Raw genomic sequence first — 10,331 nt, forward strand, 5'->3', positions numbered from 1 at the left:
TGAGAGCTCACCAACATAGAAGAGTACTTCGAATGCATCAACTGCTCGTGAAGCTTACTTAAGTCCTCACCCTGTGCACAGATTGACGAATGTACAGCTCTGTCAATTTTGGTGAATGTGTCAGCATGTCTGAGTCACCTGTGCCTCTAATGTGCGCAGCCTGGGACACACAGAGGCCGACCTCCACTGGGAGAGGACACAACCCTGACTGCCCCTCACCTCTGCCCCCAGACCAAGACAAGGATTGGCGCTCTAAGCTACAGTGTGGTGGCTACTTTCACTGTCCAGCGTCTTCTCTGAAATCAGTATCTCCGTCCTACATCATACCAGTCAACCGACGTCCACTTTGTCTATCCATGTCGTGGAAAATTTCCACCTCAACTGAAATTTTTGCGATTGCCCAGTGGCCGAGTGGCGTTTTCAGCTGCGATGCTGTTTGCTCTTCTGTCTCATCGTCCAGACGCTCTCTCTGTCGCTGCCTCACTCCACTATTACATCAACCCCAACGGTCACTTCGCTCTAAGGTGGCGCTAGACCGTCTATATTGCCGCGGTCCGCCAGGTAGCATCCTTTATACCTGCTCTCTCTCTCTCTTCCTCGCTTTTCCAAGATTCCTGGTATCCTATAGTAACGTTTTCAAACTTACAGCTGTATTCCGTGTTGTTATTACCTTATTATGCATTACTGAAGATCAGCCATGCCATCCTCGTTACCACTATGTAAATAATTCTTCATTTCGTCCTCGTCAAGAAAATTTGCGTATTGATGTACTATTACTAATTTATGCAAGATTCCATAAAACCGATGTCTTGCAAATTATGTAGTAATTCAGTGTATTGTATCTCATTTGTTTCCACTTACACTTCTTGGATAATTTATTATTATAATTATCGGTTAAGATCTTTTCCTGTGACATCTTATCAATTAGTTAACCGTTTGTAGTTCTGTGTACAGGATTTGCACATTGATAATTTACTGAAAATTTGATATGTACTGGTATCCTTTCATGTTTCATATATGGCATATTCCTATTCACGAAACAATTTTCTGCTTTCTCGGTGGAAAACTCCTACGTTTATAAAAAAAACCTCGTCGGATTGACACTTGAGTATAGCTTGTCACGCCACAGCAAAAGTGTGTGTTGGAATAGCGTGAAATTTGCAATTCTGGTTCAGAAATAATTTCACAAGCCTTGCAGATACAATTATTCTCAGAATTCTTGGAATGTAGTAATGGTTTGGTTTCTTCTGTTGATATTGTGTCTATTGCCAGGGGGGTCAATGCACGGTCTCTCCCACAGTTTACGGGGAGGAAGCGATAATCGTGCCATATAAGTTGATTTGTGATCCGATTGTGGATCTTGTCGAGATTTTGATCATGCCCTGATACCATGGGGGTATCTTGGTTCTCCGTGCCAAAGGCGTGTTGACGTTCAAGTATGGCTTTTTACGCTATGGTTCGATTAGGGTTATCGTCAGTTGTTCTCGCTAGTGGCTTTCGACACAGGTTATTGTTTATGGGCTATCGCCAGTAGTGCGAAGATGTTTGCATTGTGGTGTTTCGATTACGGTTCGCCAGCCCTAGAGGTGCGTCATCAGCGAAGTCTTGTATTACGTGGCGTCAGCTCGTCGATTGCGATTAATGGTGGAACGTTTTTAGACGAATAGGAAGTGGGTTCAAATGGCTTTGAGCAATATGGAACTTCTGAGGTCATCAGTCCCCTAGAACTTAGAACTACTTAAATCTAACCAACCTATGGACATCACACACTTCCATGCCCGAGGACCGTAGCGGTCGCGCCGTTCCAGACTGTAGCGCCTAGAACCGCTCGGCCACTCTGGCTGGCAATCTGAATAGAAAAGATATGACGTATGGGACCAGATAAAAACAGAAGATAATCACATATCCTTATTCTCACAAATTATAAAAAATAACTTTTATTTTTTATCTTTAGAGTAACTGTTATTTGATAATATCTGTACATCTATTTTTGAGAACTGTAGGTTAGTTTCAGATGGAAACGTGCCGAAGTCTTATCCATCGACAAATATTCTCGAACACGTAGCCATATCGACGTCACCATCCAATATGTTGGCATCAGTGGACGCATCAAAATCCAGATTAGTGTAAAACACAAATGGTTAGAGGTAGCTGGAAGTAGTAGGGCAATAAGGGCATTGCCTCACATTACAGGTCTCCTATTTCAGCGGCATGTATATACTCAGGGGCAAACCTATTGTTCTCCTTTTATTAACAGATCAATAACCTATTATTCTGCTAAGATCCTTCCTTTTGATTGACAGGTTCTTATCCTATTGTTCCCCCACTCTTCCCTCTCCTACCCCTCATCCCACATGAAACCTCCAAACCACCCCCTCCCCCTCACTGATACAGGTATACTTTCAGGGGTGAGGTATTCGAACCTCTCACGCTAATCAATATGATTAATTAAGTGTTCAATAATATTGATAAAATAATTTAATTAATTTAATAAATTACTTAACCCCTCCCCCTCTGCTAAAAACCGACCCCTCCTCCCACTCTCTCTCCACCTGCAAGCATGAAGTGGTGGCATCCCTCTCATACACGACACCTTAAATTACTGTTGAAACTCGTGTTTACATAGGCAACATCGATAGTGCGGTGATGCATTGCCTTTGTACCTGTGGGTCCAGTGAGATGTTTGCATATCAGCTCACCCTCACTGGTACAGCTGAAAGGTTGTCAGCTTTATACTGACGTCTCATGTCTATGTAAATAACAGCCAAGTCTCCCTCTGGATCCACTAATCTGTGGCAATATCTCAGAATAACACACGATGCCTTGTTCCTAGCGATCCTACTGGGGCAGCCCATCCAGCACATGTTACCCTTCCTCTAAATCGTAACATGGTGCTTTCTACATACATCACAGAAATGGTAAGCGTTGACTCATGTTCTCACCGCTAAAAGCCTTCATCATGTCTGTGCATACTTGCAGAAACACCGTTAATCATAAAAGCATTCTTGTTGCTTGGAAGAGAGCACTGTCTTAGCACAGACTAGAAAATGAAAACAATTACGCAAACAGAATTCGAAGCAGTGTCCTACAGAAGAGAAAAGTGATATTAATTTTCTGTGTCCTACAATTGCTGGTCAGGAGATGTCCTAATGCCACAATGGTGGATGAGGGTCAGCATCCTGCTGGAGATGTACTGTCTGCTTCAACTTGTCTTTGAACACTTGGACACAGAAGACATAACGTTACTCACAGAGCTTTCTGTAGATACCTTGCCTCCATGTTGTTCAAACCAGTCTGTAGAGGCTTCTATGTCCCAGTGCAAAGGATGTCTTGTGAATGAATGGAGAATTCTGATTGGTTCTTACTGAATTACTGATCAAACTGCTGTTGCTGCCAGTGTGGGAGAACAGTCCGCCATTTTTTTCTGGAGATGAGACTATCAGCAGCAAAACTGTTTTGCACAGATCGCTGTATTGCACTAACAGTTAAAACCCGCAAAAGAGGTTTACAAATCGTCAAATAAATCACACGAATCAATGTGCCACAGTGCAGCACTGACGAAGGAAACTGCTTCTGTAAACGCGACCCATGGTCACTGCTGCGGAATTGCGTCTCAGCCAGAGAGAGTCTGCCAGGCTGTGGATCAACCCCCCACCCCAGGCGGACCTGAGTGATAGGAGTTTGAACACTATCAATACTCCAAGTGCAAACACTCGTCTTATTGAATCTTCACAAACGCATACTGGATATTAGTTCACTATTCATCCATCCAGGGGCAGTCGCGAGCCAAATTGTTGTAAGCCAGAAGCTTTGTCAGACCCTCTCAACTGGTGTACAAAGGATAGGCAAGACCCAGGTAACAACAAAGGCATCCGCTGAGGCGTTGTTTCCGGTCCCGACCTGCTTGCTTGCTTGCTTGTTTTCTGTTCCTTCTATAGCCAACTCCAGATCCACAAGAATATTGGGAACCACGCACATATTTACTGGTGCTACTACAATTAAACATTAGGATTGCTGCCACAGTCGAACACCGAGAAATGTGCTGGAAATGTCTCCTCTTGACTGCTGTGGTTGTGGAATGAATCGCAGTATCTACAGTGCACATAATTAGCCATGTAAGAAAGAAAACATTACCGTTATGTCTATCGATGTGCTGAATCTATACCTCCCTCATGATAGGACAGACAAACAGTTCAGTTATCATTAGCACTCGAAAAAATTATTGGTTGCCCAAAATCACACGAGCAACGTGTCTCGATTCTCTTCCATTCAGGAAATTGTTTGAGATTTAAATCTTCCAGTCCTTCTGCAAGTTCCTGCATTCTTGGCAGGATAGTCCAGTGCCACTATGTCGCAGAAGATGGCCAAATGGCTGAGAGTGGGTGGAGGAAGCCATTTAAGAGAGACTTCTGTAAACTGAGCTTTTTTGCAAACAGTCGGGAGGTCATAAATCTCTTTGCACTTTCATGTTAGAAGCTGGGATGATACTGACAAAACAGCTAGCGTACATGTCTAGTTGAGGTAGGACATTAAACCCCCTCCCACCACCACCACACACACACACACACACTCCTGACGCTACAAAGTGACCAGGAGGGGAAAGAAATATTTGACGGCCTGTCTGTCTGGGAAACTTAACAGCATTCTCTCAGAAATTGCAAATGGTTGGCCTGGAAAGATTATATCACTCCATAAATAAGAGTCTCTGATCCCATCTAGGTAGATGGTTTTTACCAAATCAAGGCCATGCTTATCGTGAGAACAACGCCTGCCATCTTTTTTCAGATGAGAGACATTTGGAGTCAATGATTGGCTCTTCTCAGAATATGGAAAGCAGCGGCTTTCTCCTCCAGCGTAGGAAAACCAGTGCAGTGTCTGGATTGGCTACCAGGCCAACAGAACATTGAAAAAGCGACATTCAATAAGTGGAAGAGCGTTTGCTTTCTGCAATATAGGGGTGGTTTATTTTTTGCTAATTCGACATCCATACTAAGGCATGATGGAAGGTGGTTGTGATTCTTCAGGAAACTTCGTCTTCTCCACCAGGGAAAGACCAGAACCTCATTTCTTTCCATAGTGGGTGAGACTTGTGACATGCACCTTGTGGAGATTGAGAGTTGTGGTAGTTCCCAACTGTACCGACTGTGGAACTGCATATCATCTTGGGCGTATTGTGTGTCACCAGGATGAACATACTCGTTCAGAGTCAGACATCTGACGCTAGACAATTCCAGCATGCACCATCGAGCGTGAGAGTCAAATCAGTTTGGCCAGAACAGCAAACAGGTGCGGCTCACAGTGATATCTGCCACGATTTCAGGGCTATGATATGGAATTTTCCCACGCTATAATAATCAGAACGGAAGATACCATGATTTGCATACTTTCTTGGATGCATTAGGATGTTACAGCTGCTGTACTAACTGCTCCTCTCCCACAGCGCTGTTTCGTACTGTCGCCTAAATCACGATTAGAGGGTAAAGTACTGATGCACTGGCATGTGGTTGTTAAATGATATTTACAGCTCCCTGTTCTCAAGTGAACAATAGTTTGTGGATGATGGTAGGTGATTCCATTTAAATACAGTTTGGCCTCAGCGTATTCACGTGAGCCAAGTCAGGTTGCACTGTAAAAGGGATTAATTCAGCAGAGAATTTGTGTAGCTTCTACGCAAATGTGTGCTTTTCTTGTCAGTCACTACTCCTTAACTGATTTGTGTTTGTCATTTTTTGTGTAAAATGCATCAGCTAGTTCTCCATCAAGTTGTAGTTACTAATGGTTTAATAAAAGTTGTAATTGCTGGCACCACCACAATAAAACAAAAATTCAGTATTATTCAAGTACTTAATTTGATTATTAATTTGACTTCTGAAAGTGACTGCATGCATAGGGAAACAAAAATGCCACGAGTATATTCACTAATTCATATAGAAGACATATGTATCATATGATTTGAAGGTTATTGAAAAGATAAGACTTTTCTTTAAGTAACGATAATAACATTTAGCTTCATTCACACATGTTTACGTTTAAATTAAATCAAGCGATGTCTTGCACCATAGGAGCCGCTACTCCACATTGTACAGCCCTGTTGCGACCCCCCCCCCCCCTCCCAAGACTTTCCACATGTTTCTTGTCAATTGTCTCTCTTGCACTTCAAGGCCTCTCCAGTTGCTGGAGTCCAGCACTCACTACAGCTGTGATTATCTCTCTTCCCCCCCCCCCCCCCCCTTCGCCCCCTCCTGGAGATCTCCGTGGCCCACTTTCTGAAGTATCCCATAAGTATGGTGACGACGTTAAGCACTAGCTGAGAGGCTCTACTAGTCGCCCTTCTCTCCTGAACGCTATGAGGAAATTAGTAAGGAAGGATGAATGGGTAGCATGAGAGAATGAAACAGAAATGAAGAGAACGACTCTTATTCTAAAATTTAATACTGCAAAACCTCAGTATAGACGATATTTTTAGTGAGTATTGTTATATAATACGCTAAATGTCCTCGCTCGCCATGTTCAAAAATATTACATTTCAAACCATCGAAACGTCGAACTATATGTTTTGCAACATATAACTGAATATGCGTGAAAGCTGACTGTGTTAATAAAATCTCAACTTATTCGAATATTCATCCTTGTGATTCATCAATGGTAATAGTAAATGCTCGAATAATTGGGAATTGTGTAAACTGAAAAGGTAAAATAGTACCAAATTAAAGCCTATTTAACTGTTGTTGTTGTTGTTGTCTTCAGTCCTGAGACTGGTTTGATGCAGCTCTCCATGCTACTCTATCTTGTGCAAGCTTCTTCATCTCCCAGTACCTACTGCAACCTACATCCTTCTGAATCTGCTTAGTGTATTCATCTCTTGGTCTCCCTCTACGATTTTTACCCTCCACGCTGCCCTCCAATGCTAAATTTGTGATCCATTGATGCCTCAAAACATGTCCTACCAACCGATCCCTTCTTCTAGTCAAGTTGTGCCACAAACTTCTATCCTCCCCAATCCTATTCAATACCTCCTCATTAGTTACGTGATCTATCAAACTTATCTTCAGCACTCTTCTGTAGCACCACATTTCGAAAGCTTCTATTCTCTTCTTGTGCAAACTAGTTATCGTCCATGTTTCACTTCCATACATGGCTACACTCCAAACGAATACTTTCAGAAACGACTTCGTGATACATAAATCTATATTCGATGATAACAAATTTCTCTTCTTCAGAAACGCTTTCCTTGCCATTGCCAGTGTACATTTTATATCCTCTCTACTTCGACCATGATCAGTTATTTTACTTCCTAAATAGCATAACTCCTTTACTACTTTAAGTGTCTCATTTCCTAATCTAATTCCCTCAGCATCACCAGATTTAATTTGACAACATTCTACTATCCTCGTTTTGCTTTTGTTGATGTTCATCTTATATCCTCCCTTCAAGACACTGTCCATTCCGTTCAACTGCTCTTCCAAGTCCTTTGCCGTCCCTGACAGAATTATAGTGTCATCGGCGAACCTCAAAGTTTTTACTTCTTCTCCATGAATTTTAACACCCACTCCAAATTTTTCTTTTGTTTTGTTTACTGCTTGCTCAATATACAGATTGAATAACATCGGGGAGAGGCTACAACCTTGTCTCACTCCCTTCCCAACCACAGCTTCCCTTTCATGCCCCTCGACTCTTATGACTGCCCTCTGTTTCCTATGTAACTGTGGATTCAAAATTCACTCATTTTTTATGTTTCCATTTAACACTTGGCAATCAGAAGCTGTATTATAAAAACATTACACACGCGTTCTGATTCCATTAACTAATCGATTTTTTAAATTTATGTTTCTAACAAGAGAAACAATGCACGTAATTTTTTAACTGTAATTTGTGTGGTGGTAAACCATTTACAGACAGAGAATCTCTACTGGATACTATTTATCAAAATTTAATCTATTATAGCTGTGATTTTATTTCACCTGGCATAGCAATGAGTATATCGTTATTTATTAAGACACAGTCCTCATTTTTTGGTGCTGGAATGTCAAATTAAGTGGATGTGTTTTCTGAAATATTGCCCCCAATATGATCGATGTTATTTTTATCGGTAAGTAATGGCTTGGGCATTTCAATAATATTGTAATATTGTCACTAGCCTTCGGAAATTTCATTTCCAAAAATTCACAAACTCTAACTGAAAATGTGAGGGCGTTTCCACATAAAGTATCACGACAAAATTTAGTAACTGATCCCACGTTGTAATGCAGTTCTCACGTTAAGTTCTATGTGATCCATGTAGCACAAATAAACCACCGCACAAAGCAACAATTTTACCTCCAAAAGTTTTATGTTTATTACACTCATCTGCACACAGATCTCTAATCTCTCTATGGCTTTGAGTATTTGAGGTGTTCACATGGAAATTAGATCATTCATCTTTTACAGTTCTTGAGGGCTGTAGTTCAGCATACTGCCACCTTGTTCAGTGTGGGCGCTGTCGGCAGAGTTTCTAAGCGCTGGGTTGCATCATTCCGGCCTGGGGAAATGCACTGAAGGTCCACTGAAGATGCACAGAAGGGAAATGTGGGAGAAGGAAAAATCCGCAGCAGTATTCTGTGGAGTGTGAGTGGTGATAAAACTAATATCGCGGGTTCAGATAAGCAGATAACTTGAATATTGCAACTGACACCACGCTGTAACTAAATACAATAGCTATCAAATCATTTGATTGGAGACACATGAATAATTCAGTTTGGGTTCATAACTAATGTTGTATGACTATTGCTAATGGTGTCACACTCTAAGTACAGACACAAGTTACTGCACAGGGGACACAGAAGTAATTTCAGCGATGGGTCCGACATGAAAACGCATTCAAACCGTAGAGCAGTACGTGGCTGTTTTCCGGGTAGGGTGAAATCTGCAATAGTTTCACTTAGCTCAAACCACGATCCTATCAACTGACTCTCTGTTATCAGATTCTGGAATAACTGATGTTATTTTTGTAATAGAGGATTTAAGATTTTTTAATGTTTTCACAAAACGAAGCTTGTATCTTCGTGGATTAGTTTTTACGTGTATGTGATGAAGAGTAACACCTCCTTTTTTTATTCGAAAACTCTTATAGCTTTTAAATAAAGCAAATTTTATTACCATTGTACATCTTTACTCTTCATGCATGCATATTTATTTCGCAATATAGTCATCCTGGCGACATACGAATTTCTGACAACGATAGACATGTACTTTAATGCTGTCACTGCTGAATGTTTGCTGAAGAAGCCACAACCTACACCTTTCCGTCAATATAAATATCAATGTGAAAGTGAACTCCTCGAAGGAGTTTTTTAAGTTCTGGGTACACCTGAAAGCTTGATGGGGCCAAGTCGGAAATGTATGAAGGATGGTCGAAGTATCAGATAGTTGCAGAAATGCAGCGTTCTTATGTGGTATAGCACTGTCGTGGAGAGGAGAGGATGGTCCACGTGTGGAAAGTTTTGTGAGGGTTCCGATGTACGATGAGATTCTTACGACACACCAAGCCATGTCATATGCCTCTACTGGCAGCCAGCACCAGCTTGTGTCAGGGGAGTGACATGCATGACATATGACATGTCAACCAATCTTACAACAGAATACAAATTTCTCAAGCACTAGATTTCAGTATGTTCTCTTAGATACCTCTATTTATCTTGTGGGTACAACACATCCCTTACTTGTGAGTACACAAGAATAATCATAGCAAGAGGAACAATGTACCCAGGTGAACATGAGACACTGGCAGAACTATAGTGCATAAATGCAATGTCATGAGCAGTTTGCTCCATTTTCTAATGGTTTGTTGTTGTTACAGAAGAAGATATTAACTAAGCAGCACTTGCAAACATTTGGTCTTCTACATATTTAAATATTGCGTAGTATATTGAGCCCATTTCTGGTATATTGTAAATTCATCAGTTTGAGAGTTTTGTTGTGAATAAAATTAAGAATATTTTTAAAGGTAATTACAGAATGTGTCAGCAGTTAAGCAATGCCTTGTCAGTGGTGCAAAGAAAGTGTTCTAGAATGGAACACATGGCATTTGCAAATGAACTCAGTGTCTTTAGTCTGTTCACAATTTCACCTGTCCTTCGAATTGAACAATGTGACAATGTGTTAGTTAGCAGTAGCTCGTATTTCGACATGTTGTTAATTTTTAACGGTGTTATTATAAAACTTATTCTTAATTTCATTTCATTAACTTCTTATTGGTGTGTAGTAGAATAATGATTCAAATGGCTCTGAGCACTATGGGACTTAACATCTGAGGTCATCCGTCCCCTAGAACTTAGAACTACTTAAACCTAACT

The sequence above is a fragment of the Schistocerca gregaria genome, chromosome 8, assembly GCF_023897955.1.
Source record: "Schistocerca gregaria isolate iqSchGreg1 chromosome 8, iqSchGreg1.2, whole genome shotgun sequence".
In the NCBI taxonomy this organism is placed as follows: domain Eukaryota; kingdom Metazoa; phylum Arthropoda; class Insecta; order Orthoptera; family Acrididae; genus Schistocerca; species Schistocerca gregaria.